Source organism: Dama dama, chromosome 18 (genome assembly GCF_033118175.1).
Source record: "Dama dama isolate Ldn47 chromosome 18, ASM3311817v1, whole genome shotgun sequence".
Taxonomy (NCBI): domain Eukaryota; kingdom Metazoa; phylum Chordata; class Mammalia; order Artiodactyla; family Cervidae; genus Dama; species Dama dama.
Genome location: NC_083698.1, coordinates 90062742 through 90080170, shown reverse-complemented (window position 1 = coordinate 90080170; position 17429 = coordinate 90062742). Strand labels below are relative to the sequence as shown.

Genomic DNA, 17429 nt, shown 5'->3' with positions numbered 1-17429 from the left:
ACAAGGCACTGTCAAAAAAGATAACAAAAAACTCAACACCAATTTGTAATTTAATTTAAAAACACCTTAGCATGCTATGTAGCAGTAATTAACACAATACTGTTAATCAACTACAGTTTAAAAATAAAAATTTTTAAATAAAAAGTAAAAACACCTTAGCAAACTAGTAACAAAAATAATTTTTAAATTGATAAAAAGTATCCACAAAAAGTCTACAGAAAACATCAAGCTTTGAAAGACTGCAGGAATTTTAGTTGACCATATGGTAAGATAGCATGTCTCAACAAACTTCAGATAGGCAGTCACATAAAAATACTATAACAACCTAACCCCAAATCCACATATTGGGAAATGTAAAAGCAAACCTCTATATAACTCAGGTAAAAGTGGCAATTACAAAAATTTAGATCTGAATGGAAACCAAAAATACAAAATAGCAAAACTTCAGTAATGTAAGCAAACAGCACTGGGGGGAAAAGTACAGCTTATAGCCTTAAATTTCTTATTTTAAAAAAATGGAAGTAATTCCATAAGAAAAGGAAAATAAGCCCAAAGAAAATAGAAAAAAAACATTACAATGGGTATGCATTCTCAATAGGGAAAATATTGCCACTTAGGAAATAAAAATTAGTTCTTGAGGACTGAAAAAAATATTAGCTATTTCAGTGATTATGGCTTTTCACAAGACTATACTATAGAAACACACATATACTCTATGTGTGGTTTAATATTGGGGGTATGAAAAAAGTAGTGATTAAGGGGGAAAAGGTCCAAAAAGTTCCCTAGAGGACTAATAATGAAAAAAAGTTGAAAAAACACTGCAATAGATAAAAGCAGAAATTAGTGAAACAAGAAAAAAAAAAATGAGTAGAGTTGTCCAAAACTCTGTTTTTAAGAGCCTAATAAAAACATTTATTTGGCAAATATGATTAAGAAAGAGGCAAGAAGCCATAAAAAATTATCAGGTATAACAAAGGATATAAAATTATAATGTATGAGCAGATTTTTAAGTTATAATACAAATAACTTTATATCAATAGAGTTGAAAATATATGGATCATTTTACAGGAAAATATAAAATTTCAAAATAGTTGAAGAAAATGTAGAAAATCTGAAACCAAAATAGATTTATTTCCAAAAAAAAGATTTATTTCCAAAAAAGGCACTTGGTCCAGGTGGTTATATAGGCTAGTTCTCTAAACCTTCAAGAAACAGATAACTTCCACATTTTATAAATCATTTTAAATCATAGGAAGAGAAAGTTATCCAGTTTATTTCATGTTATATAGTTAAGCTGACCTTGATGCCAAAGCAAGATATATAAAAGATGAGGGGAAAAAGTACACCACTTTTGATTTGTAAAGATTATGTAAAAATCCCAAATAAAATATAAATTGTATTTCAGCAGCAGTGAAAATAATAATGCAACATGATAATGTTAAATTTATCTCAGAAATGCAAGATGAATTCACTAATTGAGCTCTATTGATATAATTTATATAAACTAATTTTAGGGCTTCCCAGGTGGCTCAGTGGTAAAGAATCTGCCTGCCAATGCAGTAGACACAACAGACATGGGTTCAGTCCCTGGGTCAGGAAGATGCCCTAGAGAAGGAAATGGCAACCCATTTCAGTATTCTTGCTGGGAAATCCCATGGACAGAGGAGCCTGGTGGGCTACAGTTCATGGGGCCACAAAAGAGTCAGATATGACTTAGTGACTAAATGACAATAACAACATTGGTATAATTTACTACATTAATGGAACAAAAGAGAAAATCATTGACTTTTCTATATGCCAGCAATCATTAATCAGAAAATATAACAAACTAAGTGATTATTCCATATGCAGTAGCAATAAATAACATAAAAAATCTTTTATAGACAAGACTGTACAACTTCTACTGAATGATATAAAAGAAAATATGACTAGGGAGCGGGGATTGGGATGGGGAAGACGTGTAAATCCATGGCTGATTCATATCAATGTATGACAAAACCCACAGAAATGTTGTGAAGTAATTAGCCTCCAACTAATAAAAAAATTAAAAAAAAAAAAAGAAAATATGACTAAATAGGGATAATTTAGAATTCCTAAAATTCAATAATATAAAGATGTCTGCCCTTTTCTAAAATTTATATATTTAATGCAATTTCAGTCAAAACCCCCAATAGATTTTTCATGAAACTTTTTCAAGGAAATATTACAGAATAACATGGGAGGTGAGAGGGAGAGTTGATTTATCAAATATCAACATGTTACAATGTTATGGTCATTAAAACAGTGTGGTAGAGTGCAGGAATAGACAAATCAGTGGGCTGAATAAAGAACTCAGCCCACCCCCCAATAAAGAACTCATTATGACTATAGAATTTGGCATATGGCAGATGTATTACTTCACATCAGTGTGGAAAGGACAAACTAGTCAATAAATTTCATTGAGACAACTGGCTATTCATGAGAAAATAAAACAACAAAATAAAACATAACATTACATTCTGTCCCAAATCTTTCAGAAAAATAAATCCCAGATGTTAGATGGTAAAGATCTAATATTTTTAAGCCATAAAATTTATTTAAAAACTTGAAGATATCATCATTGGGTTAAAGACCTTCTAGTTTAGGATACAAAAATTTTAAAAACAAAAATTTAAAGGAGGAAATGACAAGTTTGACTGCATCCAAATTCTAAAATGATTTACATCTGAAAACATGTTGTTCAGTTGCCAAGTTGTGTCCAACTCTTTGCAACTCCATGGACTGCAGCATGCCAGGCCTCCCTGTCCCTCACCATTTCCCAGAGTTTGCCCAAGTTCATGTCCATTGAGTCGCTGATACCATCCAACCATCTCACTCTCTGTCACCCTCTTCTGCCTTCATTCTTTCCAAGCATCAGGGTCTTTTCCAGTGTGTTGGCTGTTTACAACAGGTAGCCAAAGTATTGGAACTTTAGCTTCAGCATCAGTCCTTCAATGAGTATTCAGAGTTGCTTTCCTTTAGGATTCACTGGATTGATCCCCTTGCTGTCCAAGGGACTCTCAAGTCTTGTCCAACACCGTAGTTTGAAAGCATCAATTCTTTAGCACTCTGCCTTCTTGTGAAAACAGAATGAAAATTAAACAGCATGCTACACTCTGAAAAAAAATTAACAGGAACAGGATTCATATCCAGAAAATATAAAGAATCCACAATTTAAGATGTACAGACCAAAAAAATTGGTCAAAGGATAGTAGCCAACAATTAAAGAAAGAACCAGGATTGAGAGACAATAATGTAATGTTTTTGCTCTTTTAAAATGTGAATGTCTCCATGTATTGCTTGCATGCATTTTTTAAAAATTGAAAAATATTTTAAAGGAGGGGGAAAATGCTATTGATTGAAAAACAAAAGCAGATGGTAAGGTAGGATAGGATACACCAGGCAAATTTTAATAAAAGCAAGCAGGTATGACAAGATTAATATCAGAGTCAAAATAAAATTCAAAGTATAAAGCATTAGTGGGGCAAAAATAGATCATTTTATACTGCGAACGTATAGTACTTCAAGAATCTAAAGGAATCAACATCCTTTTTGCCCATATATTAATGTTAGAGATGTCAGCTCAGGAGTGCTAATGTCTATTCTAGGATTTGAACAGGGGTTTCTTTGCTCATCCTTTTCCAGAAACTCGGAGACTCATTCCCATTTTCTAAGCTCATTGCAGAAGTAGGCACGTGAGGGTGGGAGTGCCAACAAAAGTTAAATCACATAGAAACTGAGCCCAATCTAAACTCCCTCAGGAAAATCTCTCTCCCTTTGTAGGTCTTCCTTCCTTTCTCTTTCTCTGGAATACTCATTGTCCCTCTCATTTTATTTTTTACAAAAACTCTTGATGATTCAGAGCTTGACCCATTTCTCATTTCTCTGCTGGAGCTAGTGGTCCTGCTATAGCATTTATTTATGAGGTCTCTGTTGAATGTAACTTTCTCATCCCAATTGAAGACTTCTGGGTGTTGAGTTCTCTCAGCATTTGGGCACCCTCTTGCCAAGACATGAAAAATGTCACACCATATCACACCAAAGGGAATAGGAGACGGGTACAGGTTCATCTGTCTAGATAGCTCAGCCATTGGAGAATTACTTCTTGACGGCACCACGTTCCCATTGCACCACATTGAACTTGCAGTGGAAGTGAAGGGCTAGCCCAGAAGTCCAGATTCTACCTCATCTTATTTAAGTTCCTGATGCCGTGTCCTCCTTCCTTTTTTGGGGCCAATACCCAAGTAATGAGGGGGTTGATGGGTTCCTTCTCAGGGATCTAAGTACCAGGTAAGTTTTGTCTCAACCCCACTGACCTTCCGCTTAGCCTAGGCTCTTTTGGCTGGAAGAACACTGCATTTCCCCCTCAGTAGGTGACAACTTCTTAATGTCATTCTCCAAGTTTACTTTGCCTACTGATTTATAGTAAGACTTTTTGTCCAGGCTTCATGCTTTGCTCAGTATTTAAGAATGTCTGAAATTTGGAGCTTCTTTTACTTTCCCAACAAAGCTTTCAAGATTAGTATTTAGTTATAGGCTTCAAAAGCTGGACTAGAGTCATTATTTACCTTTGCATTCCTACTATAATTATCTTTTTTTTTTGAGGCAAATGGATGCCTTTGGTTACAAAGGTAATGGTCATGTGGAAGAAAAGCATATCTCCCTCCCACCAATTTTTAGTCTGGTTAAAGACAAAGTTATTAGTTATTAGAATTCCCTAGCAGTTCACTGGTTAGGGCTCTGTGCTTACACAGCCAAGGACCTGGGTTCAGTCTCTGGTTGGGGAACTAAGATCTCACAAGCCCCAAGGCACAGCCAAAAAAAGAGAAAGAAAAAAAGGATTAAGTTACTAGTTCTAAAGGTAGAACTAAGAGCAGCCTCCCCATCCCCAACTAATGGAGTCCTTACTAAAGAACAAACATCAAATATAAATAAAACAAAAGCAAAGTTTAAGTCTATCTTGCAGACCCCTAGAATCAGGATAAGTCCAAGGGAAAGGAAAGATTATAGTTATTACTGCTCTAAATGTATGTGTACAACACAGTAGATGGCAGAAAAAAATATCAGCAATGTCCTGTCACCCATGAAATTTGGGGTCCATTACTTCAGTCAAGGGTAGGATAGCAACTTGCTCAGTGGGTTCCAGCAGGGGTCAGCAATAGACTAGAATGCATCTAGCAGCCCCAGAAGACAATGCCAGAGGCTTTCCTTCTGGGGCTGTGTGTGGCTTTTACCTAAAAGAACCAGGCTTTCATGGACTGGGACATACATGTCAACTAATATTTATTGAGCACTTAGAATGTGTCAGGTACTGTTATAGGCCCTTAGGATACAAAGTGACTAAAACAGATTCCTGCCCTTATGCGCTCATATTTTAGAGGAAGGGATATAGAACATAGGGATTTCTCTGGTGGTCCAGTGGTTAAGACTCTGTGCTTCCAATGCAGGGGGTGTGGGTTCGATCCCTGGTGGAGGAACTAAGATCCCATGTGCTGTGTGGTGTGGCCAAATAGAAAAAAGGAAGCAATAAGTATGTAGTATTTTAAGTAATAAAAGAAAATAAGTTAATAAAAAGTACAGTAGGCTAAGTGGGATCAGGAGTGCTGGGTGGGAATACAGGTTAGACTGAGATTATAAACAGGGTGATCTGGATAGGCTTCATTGTACATTAAAATATGAGCAAAGACTTGAAGGAGGTGAAAGAATTAGCCAGGAACTATCTGGCAAGAAATTCTTCAGGCAGAGGGGACAGTTATACAAACAACCATAGAAGATGAGATCAAGAGAGAGAAAGAAAACCAGGGTGGCTGGAGAATTTCGATTAGAAGGAAGAGGAGATGCCATATCATATGGGTCTTATAGCCTACAATTTGGCCTTTTCTCTGGATAAAATGTTGAGTTATTGAGGCCCTTGAGCAGAAGCATGATATGATCTGCCTTATGTTGAAGACCATTCTATTCTGCTGTGCTGTGCTTAGTAGCTCAGTCATGTCTGACTCATTGCAACCCTGTAGCCCTCCAGGCTCCTCTGTCCATGGAGATTCTCCAGGTGCTTAGTAGCTCAGTCATGTCTGACTCATTGCAACCCTGTAGCCCTCCAGGCTCCTCTGTCCATGGAGATTCTCCAGGTGCTCAGTAGCTCAGTCATATCTGATTCATCGCAACCCTGTAGCCCTCCAGGCTCCTCTGTCCATGGAGATTCTCCAGGCAAGAATACTGGAGTAGATTGCCATGCCCTCCTCCAGGGGATCTTCCCAACCCAGGGATCGAACCCAGGTCTTCCACACTGTAGGCAGGTTTTTTACCATCTGAGCCACCAGGGAAACCACCAGGAAGACTGTTATGTTAAGGGACTTAAATAAGGTGATATGTCAGGCAGTCTCATTAGTCTAGATGACGATGGCTTGGACCAGAGTGATAGTAGAGGAGGTGGTGAGAAGTGATCAGATTCTAATACATTTTAGAGGAAAAACCAATAGACTTTACTAAAGATTGGTTATAGTGAGTGAGAGAATGAGAGTCAGAATGATTCAAAGTGCGTAGGCCTGAGCAGCTGGGAGGATGGAGTTGTCATCAATTAAGTTGAGGAAGTCTAGAAGTAGGGGCTGGAAAAGGAAATGGCAACCCATTTCAGTGCTCTTAATTGAAGAACCCCATAGACATTATGAAATGGCATAAAGATATGACACGGAAAGCTGAATCCCCCAGGTCAGAAAGTGTCCAGTATGCTACTAGGGAAGAATGGAGGGCAATTACTAATAGTTCCAGAAAGAATGAAGCAACTGGGCCAAAGCAGAAACTACACTCAGTTGTAGATATACCTGGTGCTGAAAGTAAAGGCAGATGCTATAAGGAACAATGTTGCATAGGAACCTGGAATGTCAGGTCCATGAATCAAGGTAAATTGGATGTGGTCAAGCAGGAGATGACAAGATTGAACATCAACATCTGAGGAATCAGTGAACTAAAATGATGGGAATGGGTAAATTTAACTCAGATGACCTTTATATCTACTACTGTAGGCAAGAATCCCTTAGAAGAAATGGAGTAGCCCTCATAATCAGCAAGAGTCTGAAGTGCAGTACTTGGGTGTACTCTCAAAAATGACAGAATGAACTTGGTTCATTTCTAAGACAAACCGTTCAGTAATCCAAGTCTATGCTCCAACCACTGATGCCAAAGAAGCTGAAGTTGACCAGTTCTATGAAGACCTACAAAACCTTCTAGAACTAACACCAAAAAAAATGTTCTTTTCATCATAGGGGACTGGAATACAAAAGTAGGAAGTCAAGAGATAACCAGAATAACAGGCAAGTTTGTCCTTGGAGTACAAAATGAAGCAGAGCAAAGGCTGACAGAGTTTTGTCAAGAAAACATGCTGGTCATAGCAAACACCCTTTTGCAACAACCCAAGAGACAACTGTACACATAGATATCACCAGATGGTCAATACTGAAATCAGATTGATTATGCTCTTTGGAACCAAAGATGGAGAAGCTTCATACAGTCAATATAAGCAAGACCTGAAGCTGATTGTGGCTCAGATCATGAGTTCTGTATTGCAAAATTCAGGCTTAAGTTGAAGAAAGTAGAGAAAACTGCTAGGTCATTCAGGTATGACCTAAATCAAATTCCTTATGATTATACAGTACAGGTTATGAATAGATTCAAGGGATTAGATCTGGTAGACAGTGCCTGAAGAACTAAGGATGGAGGTTCATAACACTGTACAAGAGACAGTGACCAAAACCATTTCCAAGAAAAAGAAATGCAAGAAAGCAAAGTGCTAGTCTGAGGAGGCCTTACAGATAACTGAGGAAAGAAGAGAAGCAGAAGGCAAGGAAGAAAGGGAAAGATATACCCAACTGAATGCAGAGTTCCAGAGAACAGCAAGGGAAGGTAAGAAAGTCTTCTTAAGAGAACAATGCAAAGAAATAGAGGAAAACAATAGAATGGGAAAGATTAGAGAGCTCTTGGAGAAAATTAGAGATACCAAGGGAACATTTCATGCAAAGATGGGCACAATTAAGGACAGAAATGGTAAGGACCTAACAGAAGAAGAGATTAAGAAGAGGTGTCAAGAAATCACAGAAGAACTGTACCAAAAAAAAAGGTCTTAATGAACCAGATAACCATGATGGTGTGGTCACTCACCACACCACACTTCCTGGAGTGTGAAGTCAAGTGAGCCTTAGGAAGCATTACTATGAACAAAGCTAGTAGAGGTGACAGAAATCCAGCTGAGCTATTTCAAATTCTAAAAGATGATGGTGTTAAAGTGCTGCACTCAATATGCCAGTAAATTTGGAAACCTCAGGAGTCACCACAGGACTGGAAAAAGTCAGTTTACATTCCGATCCCAAAGAAGGGCAATGCTCAAACTACCACACAGTTTCACTCATTTCACATGCTAGCAATCTTGTGATTGCTAGCACAAACCCTTCACAAAATCCAATGCACAAAATCCTTCAAACTAAGCTTCAAAAATATTTGAACAGAGAACTTCCAGATGTGCAAGGTAGATATAGAAAAGGCAGAGGAACCAGAGATCAAATTGCCAACATCCGTTGGCAGAGAAACAGAGAAAGCAGAGGAGTTCCAGAAAAACATCTACTTCTGCTTCATTGAATACACCAAAGCCTTTGACTGTGTGGATCACAACAAACTGTGGAAAATTCCTAAAGATATCAGAATACCCAAACACTTTAGTCTCCTGAGAAACCTATATGCAGGTCAAGAAGCAACAGGTAGAACTGGACATGGAACAACTGACTGGTTCAGAATTGGGAAAGGAGTTCGTCAAGGCTGTATATTATCACCATGCTTATTACATCATGCAAAATGCCGGGCTGGATGAATCAAAGCTGGAATCAAGATTGCAGGGAGAAATATCAACAACCTTAGTCATGCAGATGATACCACTCTAATGGCAGAAAGTGAAGAGAAACTAAAGAGTCTCTTGGTTAAACTGAAAGAGGAGAGTGAAAAAGCTGGCTTAAAACTCAACATTCAAAAAACTAAGATCATGGCATCCAATCCCATCACTTTATGGCAAAAAGAAGGGGAAAAAATAGAAACATTGACAGATTTTATTTTCTTGGGTTCCAAAAATCACTGAGGACTGTGACTGCAGCCATGATATTAAATGACACTTGTTCCCTGGAAGGAAAGCTGTGACAAACCTAGACAGTGTATTAAAAAATAGAGACATCCCTTTGCCAACAAAGGTCCATATAGTCAAAGCTGTGGTTTTTCCATTAGTCATGTACAGATGTGAGAATTGGACCATAAAGAAGTCTGAGTGCCAAAGAATTGATGCCTTTGAATAGTGGTACTGGAGAAGACTCTTGAGAGACCCTTGGACAACAAGGAGATTAAACCAGTCAATCCTAAAGGAAATCAACCCTGAATATTCATTGAAAGGACTGATGCTGAAGCTCCAATAATTTGGCTACCTGATGTGAAGATCCGACTTGTTGGAAAAGACTCTGAATGAGAGCAGGAGAAGTGGGTGGCAGAGGATGAGATGGTTAGATAGCATCACCAACTCAGTGGGCATGAATTTGAGCAAACTCCAGGAGATAGTGGAGGACAGAGGAGCCTGGTGTGCTATATCCCATGGGGTCACAAAAAGTTGGATACAAGTTAGCAACTGAACAATAACAACAAGTTGAGGCACATGTGTAGGGGAAGAACAAGTGTTCAGTTTTGGACAAGTTGAGTTTGAGTTGTATGTTATACAAATAGTGGAAATTGTGCATAAGCAATGAAAGAAGTCTGGAGTTTGGGAGAAAGGTCTTGGACTGGAGGTTAAAAACTTGGGAGTTAATAGCATATTTTAAGCTCATAGTCTGAATCAGATCAATGAGAGCGAGTGTAGAGGGAGAAGAGAAGAAAGGCTAAGAGTGATTCCTGGGACAACCTACGTGAAGAACTGAGGCACTTGGGGAGGAACCAGAAAAGGAGCTGAGAAGGTGTGACCAGTGAGTAGGAAAAAAGTCAACAGCATGATGTTCTAATAAAAAGCATGAAGCCTAATAAAGAAAGTGTCCAGAAAGGGAGTGGTCGACTTTATCAGACAATTGTGCTAAGTCAAGTAGAATGAAGACTGGGGAGCTGGACATTGGCTCTCACCATTCAGCAGTCATTGGTGATCTTGATAAGAGCAGTCATTATAGAGTGGTATGAGTCAATGCCAGATTTCCATGGATTTAGACAAGAACAGGAGGAAAGAACCTGGAGACCATGAGTACAGGGCACTACTTGAGACATTTTTCTGTAACTGGGAGCAAAGAAATGGAGTGGAAGTTGGTAGGGAAAACTGAGCTCAAGAGAAATGATTTTTTCTAAAGATGGGGGAGGGGGAACCCAGTCATTTATATGCTAATAAAAATGATCCAAGAAGGAATGAAAAATTGTTAATGCAAGACAGAGGTTGGGGAGAATTGCCGGAGTGATATCCTTGAGGAGGCAAAGGCAGTGGGATTTAGTGCACAAGTAGAGGGACTGATTTTAGCTAGGAACATGAATATGTCATCTGTGAAGTGGTTGGGTATTCAGATCTCTTCCCTAGTAAGGCATGATCCACATTATAGTGACCCTTTAATTACTCAATTACTGGTACAAAACCGTGATAAGGCATTTGCTTCTCTGATGAATTTTCAGGTTGGACAGCAAAAGAAAAGGATCCACGTAAAGTTACGAGGTGTTAAATTCTTAATTTCAAATCATACATACCTTTTCCCTTAGATTGCTAATATCTCATAATTTTTTTTATCTCAGCACCATTTTTAAGGCTGATGGGGGCATTTTGATCTCCTCGATAACTAAAATGACTGAGATAGATGGGGTCTTCTAGTCCATTTTTGTGACATGTTGGCCATTAGCTATTATTGGGTTAGCCAAGAAGTTCACTCAGGCTTTTCCATAAGATGGTACGGAAAAACCTGAATGAACTTTTTGACCAACCAAATATATTAATGTTTTTGCAATAGGGAGTCTTGAGTTATTGTCCAGGAGGCCCTGAACATGTATTCAGTCCCATTCAGAGGACCACCATGATTGTGCTCAGCATCTGGCCTATCCTGATGTAGTTCCTATGGGAGAGAGGTATTTCTTGTTCTGGAGTCCTAGAAAATATTAATAGACCTACCTTCCCATCCTCACAGGTATTTGCATAGCTAATACAAAACACTTTTCTCAGACAACCAGCAGCTTAACGGGTTTGGAGTCATAGACAATGTCACAGTGGTATTCTCCTGTGATATAAAATTCTTCCCTAGCCCCTCCCTGTGGTGTTGTTTCACCATTAGCTATTATGGGTGGGTGTTTCAGGCCTAGGATTAAAGAGTCTTAGGATCCACTCTTAAAACTTAGGTAGACATATAAGGCAGGGAATGGTAGGTCACCTTCCTTATATTGCCCAGAATATTAAATTCAGTTTAATAAGAACCAAAAGTTGCTTTTCTCCATGGTTTTAATAGGAACTGGCGGTGGCAATGTGTATGTCTAGAAGTTCAGAGACTCTTTTTCAAGATTCCACATTCTGCTAGAGTTCTTGGAGGCACATCATCCAACAAGGAAGCCTCAAGAAAAAGTAACAGTCACTCCAGTTAGAGTAACAGAGACCTCAATGCCAGAATGACAGTCCTCCCCTGTGTACTGATTTGAACCCTTCCTGCTTCTTGGGTTTTCCATTCAAGAGAGCCCGGGGTAAAAGACTGATAGGTGACTCTATACATAAATTGGAATAAGATGCAGGTCACTAGACAAGTTGACAAGATACTGAGTCTCCTTCTTGGAAAAAGACACCTTCAGGGTAAAATATGTAACAACAGACTTTTAATGCTCAGAATTCAGGCACTGACATTCTAGACCCTGTTGTTGTTTAGTCACTAAGTCGGGTCTGACTCTTGGCAGCCCCCGTGGACCACATCACGCCAGGCTTCCCTGTCCTTCACTATCTCCCGGAGTTTGCTCAAACTTATGTTCATTGATGCCATCAGCCATCTCATCCTCTGTCTCCCCCTTCTCTTCCTGCCCTCCATCTTTGCCAGCATCAGGGTCTTTTCCAATGAGTCACCTCTTGGCATCTGGTGGCCAGCAAAAGTATTGAATCTTCAGCTTCAGTATCAGTCCTTCCAATGAATATTTGGACTGATTTCCTTTAGGATGGCCTGGTTTGATCTCCTGGCAGTCCAAGGGACTCTCAGGAGTCTTCTCCGGCACCGCAGTTCAAACGCATCAGTTCTTTGGCACTCTGCCTTCTTTACATCCAACTCTCATATCTGTACATAACTACTGGAAAAATCATAGCTTTGAGTATACTGATCTTTGTTGGCAAAGTGATGTCTCTACTTTTTACACATTGTCTAGGTTTGTCATAGCTTTTCTTCCAAGGAGCAAGCTTCTTTTAATTTAAAGTCACTGTCCACAATGCTTTTGGAGCCCAAGAAAATAAAATCTGCTACTGTTTCCATCTTGTCTCCTATTTGCTGTGAAGTGATGGGACCAGATGCCATGATCTTAGTTTTTTTAATGTTGAGTTTTAAGCCAGCTTTTTCACTATCTCTTTCACCTTCATCAAGAGGCTCTTTAGTTCCTCTTCACTTTCTGCCATGAGAGTGATATCATCTGCATATCTGAGGTTGTTATTTCTCCCAGCAATCCTGATTCCAGCTTGTGAGTCATCCAGCCCAGCATTTTGCATGATGTTCTCTACACATAAGTTAAATAAGCAGAGTGATGATATGCAGCCTTGTTATACTTCTTTCCAATTTTGAACCAGTCCATTTTTCCATGTCTGGTTCTAACTGTTGCTTCTTCACCTGCATAGAGATTTCTCAGGAGGAAAGTAAGGTGGTCTGGTGTTCCCATCTCTTTAAGAATTTTCCACAGTTTGTTGTGATCCATGCAGTCAAAGGTTTTAGCATAGTCAGTGAAGCAGCTGCTGCTGCTGCTAAGTTGCTTCAGTCATGTCCGACTGTGCGACCCTTTGGACTGCAGCCTGCCAGGCTCCTCTGTCCATGGGATTCTCTAGGCAAGAATACTAGAGTGGGTTTCCATGCCCTCCTCCAGGGGATCTTCTGACCTAGGGATTGAACCCAGGTCTCCTGCATTGCAGGCAGATTCTTTATTGCTGAGCCACGATGGAAGCCCCCAATGAACAGAAGTAGATGTTTTTCTGGAATTCCATTGCTTTCTCTACAATCTAACGGATGTTGGCAATTTGATCTCTGGTTCCTTTGCCTTTTCTAAGTCCAACCTGTACGTCTTGAAGTTCTCAGCTCATGTACTGTTGAAGCCTAGCTTGAAGGATTTTGAACATTACTTTGCTAGAATGTGAAATGATGCAATTCTATGGTAGTTTGAACATCCTTTGGCATTGCCCTTCTTTGGGATTAGAATGAAAACTGGCCTTTTCCAATCCTCTGGCCATTGCTGAGGTTTCCGAATTTGCTGACATGTTGATTACAGTACTTTAATAGCATCATCTTTTAGGATTTGAAATAGCTCAGTTGGAATTCTGTCACCTCCACTAGCTTTATTTGCAGTAATGCTTCCTAAGGCCCACTTGGCTTGACACTCCAAGAAATCCCACTCTGGATGAGTGACCACACCATCATGGTTATCCAGGTCATTAAAACCTTTTTTGTATAATTCTTCTGTGTATTTCTGCCACCTTCTCTTAATCTCTTCTGCTTCTGTTATGTCCATACTGTTTCCATCCTTTATTGTGCCCATCTTTGCATGAAATATTCCCTTGGTATCTCCAATTATTTTGAAAAGATCTCTGGTCTTTCCCATTCTATTGTTTTCCTCTATTTCTTTGCATTGTTCATTTAAGAAGACTTTCTTATCTTTCTTTGCTATTCTTTGGAACTCTGCATTTAGTTGGGTGTATCTTTCTCTTTCTCCTTTGCCTTTTGCTTCTCTTCTTTCTCAGCTGTTTCTCAGACAATCATTGTGACTTCTTGCATTTCTTTTTCTTTAAGATGGCTTTGGAGCTTGGATATGTGCATATATCTCAAAACGGACTCTAGATAAGGACATCATTGATGAAATCCTGTCAAAAAATTCATAGGGAGGAGTGAACACTAAGAAAATGGTCTTGCCACACCACAGAGTAATACAAGTCAAGAGAATTAATGGAACCATAGTTAAATATGCTGAGTGTGTGTCACTGAACATCACAAGTGAAGGGAATGCTGCTGGTTGGAGTGGATAGAGGTCTAAAGAAAAGCATGGGCTATATCAATGGCAACAAATAATTGTGGTAGATGTTATATCTGAGTCAAGCTAAAGACCCATGCAACAATTCTATGAGTCACCTGTGGCCAATCTTTTAAGATGCTATATGAGAGAATCAAAGAGCTGAGTTGTAGGAAAATGACCTCTACTGAAGGCTATCAAGCATAGCTGATGAATTTTCCTTTAAAGCCACAAGGCACCAGATATTGTCATGTCTTTTGGGGTCCCAGTAAGAAACGTATGGCACATTCGGTTTGGTCATAGAAGGACATTTATTAAAGTTGCTATCTTCAAAGTTGTTATAGAGGTGAACCAAGTATCCTGCAACTAGTTACCTGAGGTACAATTACCATTCCTAGTCTTGAAGGCTGGAGAAGGAAATGGCAACCCACTCCAGTTTTCTTGCCTGGAGAATCCCATTGACAGAGGAGCCTGGTGGGCTACAGTCCATGGTATCGCAAGAGTCAGACACGACTTAGCGACTAAAACACCACCACTCTTGAAGGAGCCACAGGTGGGGCTTAGCAGCAGATTACCAGACCTGAAGTAAGAGAGAGTCAGAGCTGTGTAGAGGGTTACCTGACAGGTGCAATGTTTTTCTGTTAAGGGGAGAAGCCAGCCTGTAGCAAGCCTGCCAGGGGGAAACCAAGAAAAAATTATCCAGATCTCACTTTCCTCCCTCCCATGGAATCTCTTCCTACTTCCTCAAACTTGGCCAAACCCAACTGGAAGCCAGAGAACAAGAGGGTATTTTGACTGGGTCAGACATCTGAGGATGAAGAAAAGCAGAGAAACGTAGAGTAGATGAGGGATATCAGAAGATAGAGGAAGGTCAGTGATTCTTTTTCCTTTTTAACTTGTTTCGAGGATAGAACAAAATATCTATCCAGTCAACACGGGATATCTCAACTACACATTATGGAACTCTATGTCTACATTACATTCCTCAAAAAGGGCAGTAACTATCATGTGATTAGTGTGGCCAATGAAATCAACTTTGAGAAGCATTACCTTTTCCCAGTTTATGATTTTAATGCTCTTTTGCCCTTATTACAGAGCAAGAGCAATACATTTACATTGTAGAACATTTAGGAACATAGATAAACTGGAAAGAGAAAACAAAACTTTCTTGTAATCCCACACTTTAGCAGTAACAGCTGCTAACATTATTGGATATATTTCTTAAGTTTCTTAATCATGCCTTGCATATATGTTTGCAAATTTTTTAACTCTTTTATGTTTTATTTTTAATTGAGATATGGTTGCTTTACAAGTAGTGTTAGTTTCTGCTGTACAATGAGGTGAATCAGCTATGTGTATACATTTTACATTGACATAATTTTAGACAAAGAAGTTGCAGTAACAATACATAAAATTGCCATATACCCTTCACAGTGATCATCTAAATGTTAACCTTTAACCACATTTGCTTCGTTCATCTCTCTTTCTGTGTATGTGTGCATATAATATATATATATAGTTTATACACACATACATTTGTTCCTGATTATTTCATAGTAATCAAATGTAAACTCTAACAGAGGCAAGTTATGCCAATAACCTCTAAACTATCAGTATCCCCAAGTATAATGGGAAATCCTCAAAATTAAATAAAAGAATAATAATGATAGCAGAACCCTTATCAAGGAATTTCCATCAGATCAGAACAGACTTATCCAGTAATTGAACACCCTCAGACATTTGTAAATACTCTGGGGACAGGCTGTGAAGGGTCCTGTGTGACAGATACCCAGCCATGATCCTACTTACGGGGCTGAGACTCTAAATCAGTAAACCCAAGAAATATTAGAGGGCTCAGAGAGGGACCTGAGAAAGTCAGCTTTGAGTTAGATACTGGATAGTCAGGCAAATGATGCTTCAGTTCCAACAATCTGGTTGCTGGCATTCCATCTCATTTAGGGTGAAACATATCATTGTGGAGAAGTCAGTTCCAGGTGTTCAGTTTAAATGTTTAGTATAGAAGACAGAGAAATCAGTCATTTCTGCCAGGACATAAACAACCTCCCCAACAGTGGAACCACTCAGGAAAGAAGAGAAATTACCTTCTGTTTCCTTTCAGGTGCTTATTTAAGCAGGATAATATGTTGGGACTTGTTGAAATAATTTTTTTCCCAGCATAGCACATCACCTTGAGAATTGACATAAAATAGCGCCAGATGCTAAAATGCCTTCCTGGGTTGTTTTCTAGACTTAAGCCTATTCCCCTGAGGTATACAGTTGAGGATATCAGATGGTCCAGCCTTCTAAAAACCAAAAAGCAGGAAACTTAGCAATAGAGTCAAAGCCCAGAATGTCAGAACAGCACTGAACTGGATGTCAGTTGACAGGAGCCAAGAGTGTCCAACTTAGGCTTATCAAGGAGCAGCACCTTCCTATCTGGTCCCAGACTTGACCTTGATTTAGAAAAGAGATTGCTTTGTTTTCCTTATAAACCAACACAAGTTTCAACTAATTTAGGAGACTGACTCCTGACCAGAAAAGAAACATAGTAATTCCTTGCAGAGTGATTTTCCTGAGGATACCTACCAGTGTCCTATAAGGGAGGCTGGCAATTGATAGCACAGGTGAATGTCTTCTTAGCCAAAGGACTGGCAAGGATCCAGCCCTATTTTTTGAGATCAGGAGGGAAAAATGGAGGAGACATGGTATGAAAGGGTTAACAAGGAAAAGAGAAATCCAGGACTACTCCCTCACCAAATTCTCAATTCCTAGAAAGAACAGCACCTGAATCCCCCAAATGCCTGTGGGCCCAAGCTGCAGAGGGTGAATGAGATTGGATGCTACACTTTTCAGTGAGACAAAGATGCACACGTATAAAATGAATGTGATGGAAGGACTCCAGTTGGAAGTTAGCCAAGGGGAGAGCTTGAGAACAAATCTCTCAGTGGAGCCTGTTGAAACTGCAGCCTTGGCCATAGTGTAGCCACAGACAGTCAGCCAAAGAGAGACATAAACAACTTCTCTGTGGGCAACCCACCTTTGTTATCCTTCTTCCCCACTCCATCATCAGAAGGACACATGTCAGGGAGAGAGGGGTGAGAGTCACACCTCCCTCCAATCTAAGCCATTAGAAACTAGGGTGAATAAGGGGTTTAGAGGAGACCTTAAAATCACATAGAAGGTTGAAGTTATGAAATGAA

The 17429-nt window shown here is 39.3% G+C and overlaps 1 protein-coding gene and 1 long non-coding RNA gene across 8 annotated transcripts in view; one reads left to right on the top strand and one right to left on the bottom strand.

The window, feature by feature from the left end:
• TSGA13 (testis specific 13) overlaps nucleotides 1-17429 on the top strand; it is a 188796-nt gene that overhangs the window by 114135 nt on the left and 57232 nt on the right. The window lies entirely within an intron of this gene.
• The window catches only part of LOC133072491 (uncharacterized), a 52776-nt gene continuing 37900 nt past the window's right edge, over nucleotides 2554-17429 (bottom strand). The window contains exon 2 of the long non-coding RNA XR_009696743.1: nucleotides 2554-3134. This is a non-coding gene — a long non-coding RNA (uncharacterized LOC133072491). The remainder of the gene's footprint in view (nucleotides 3135-17429) is intronic.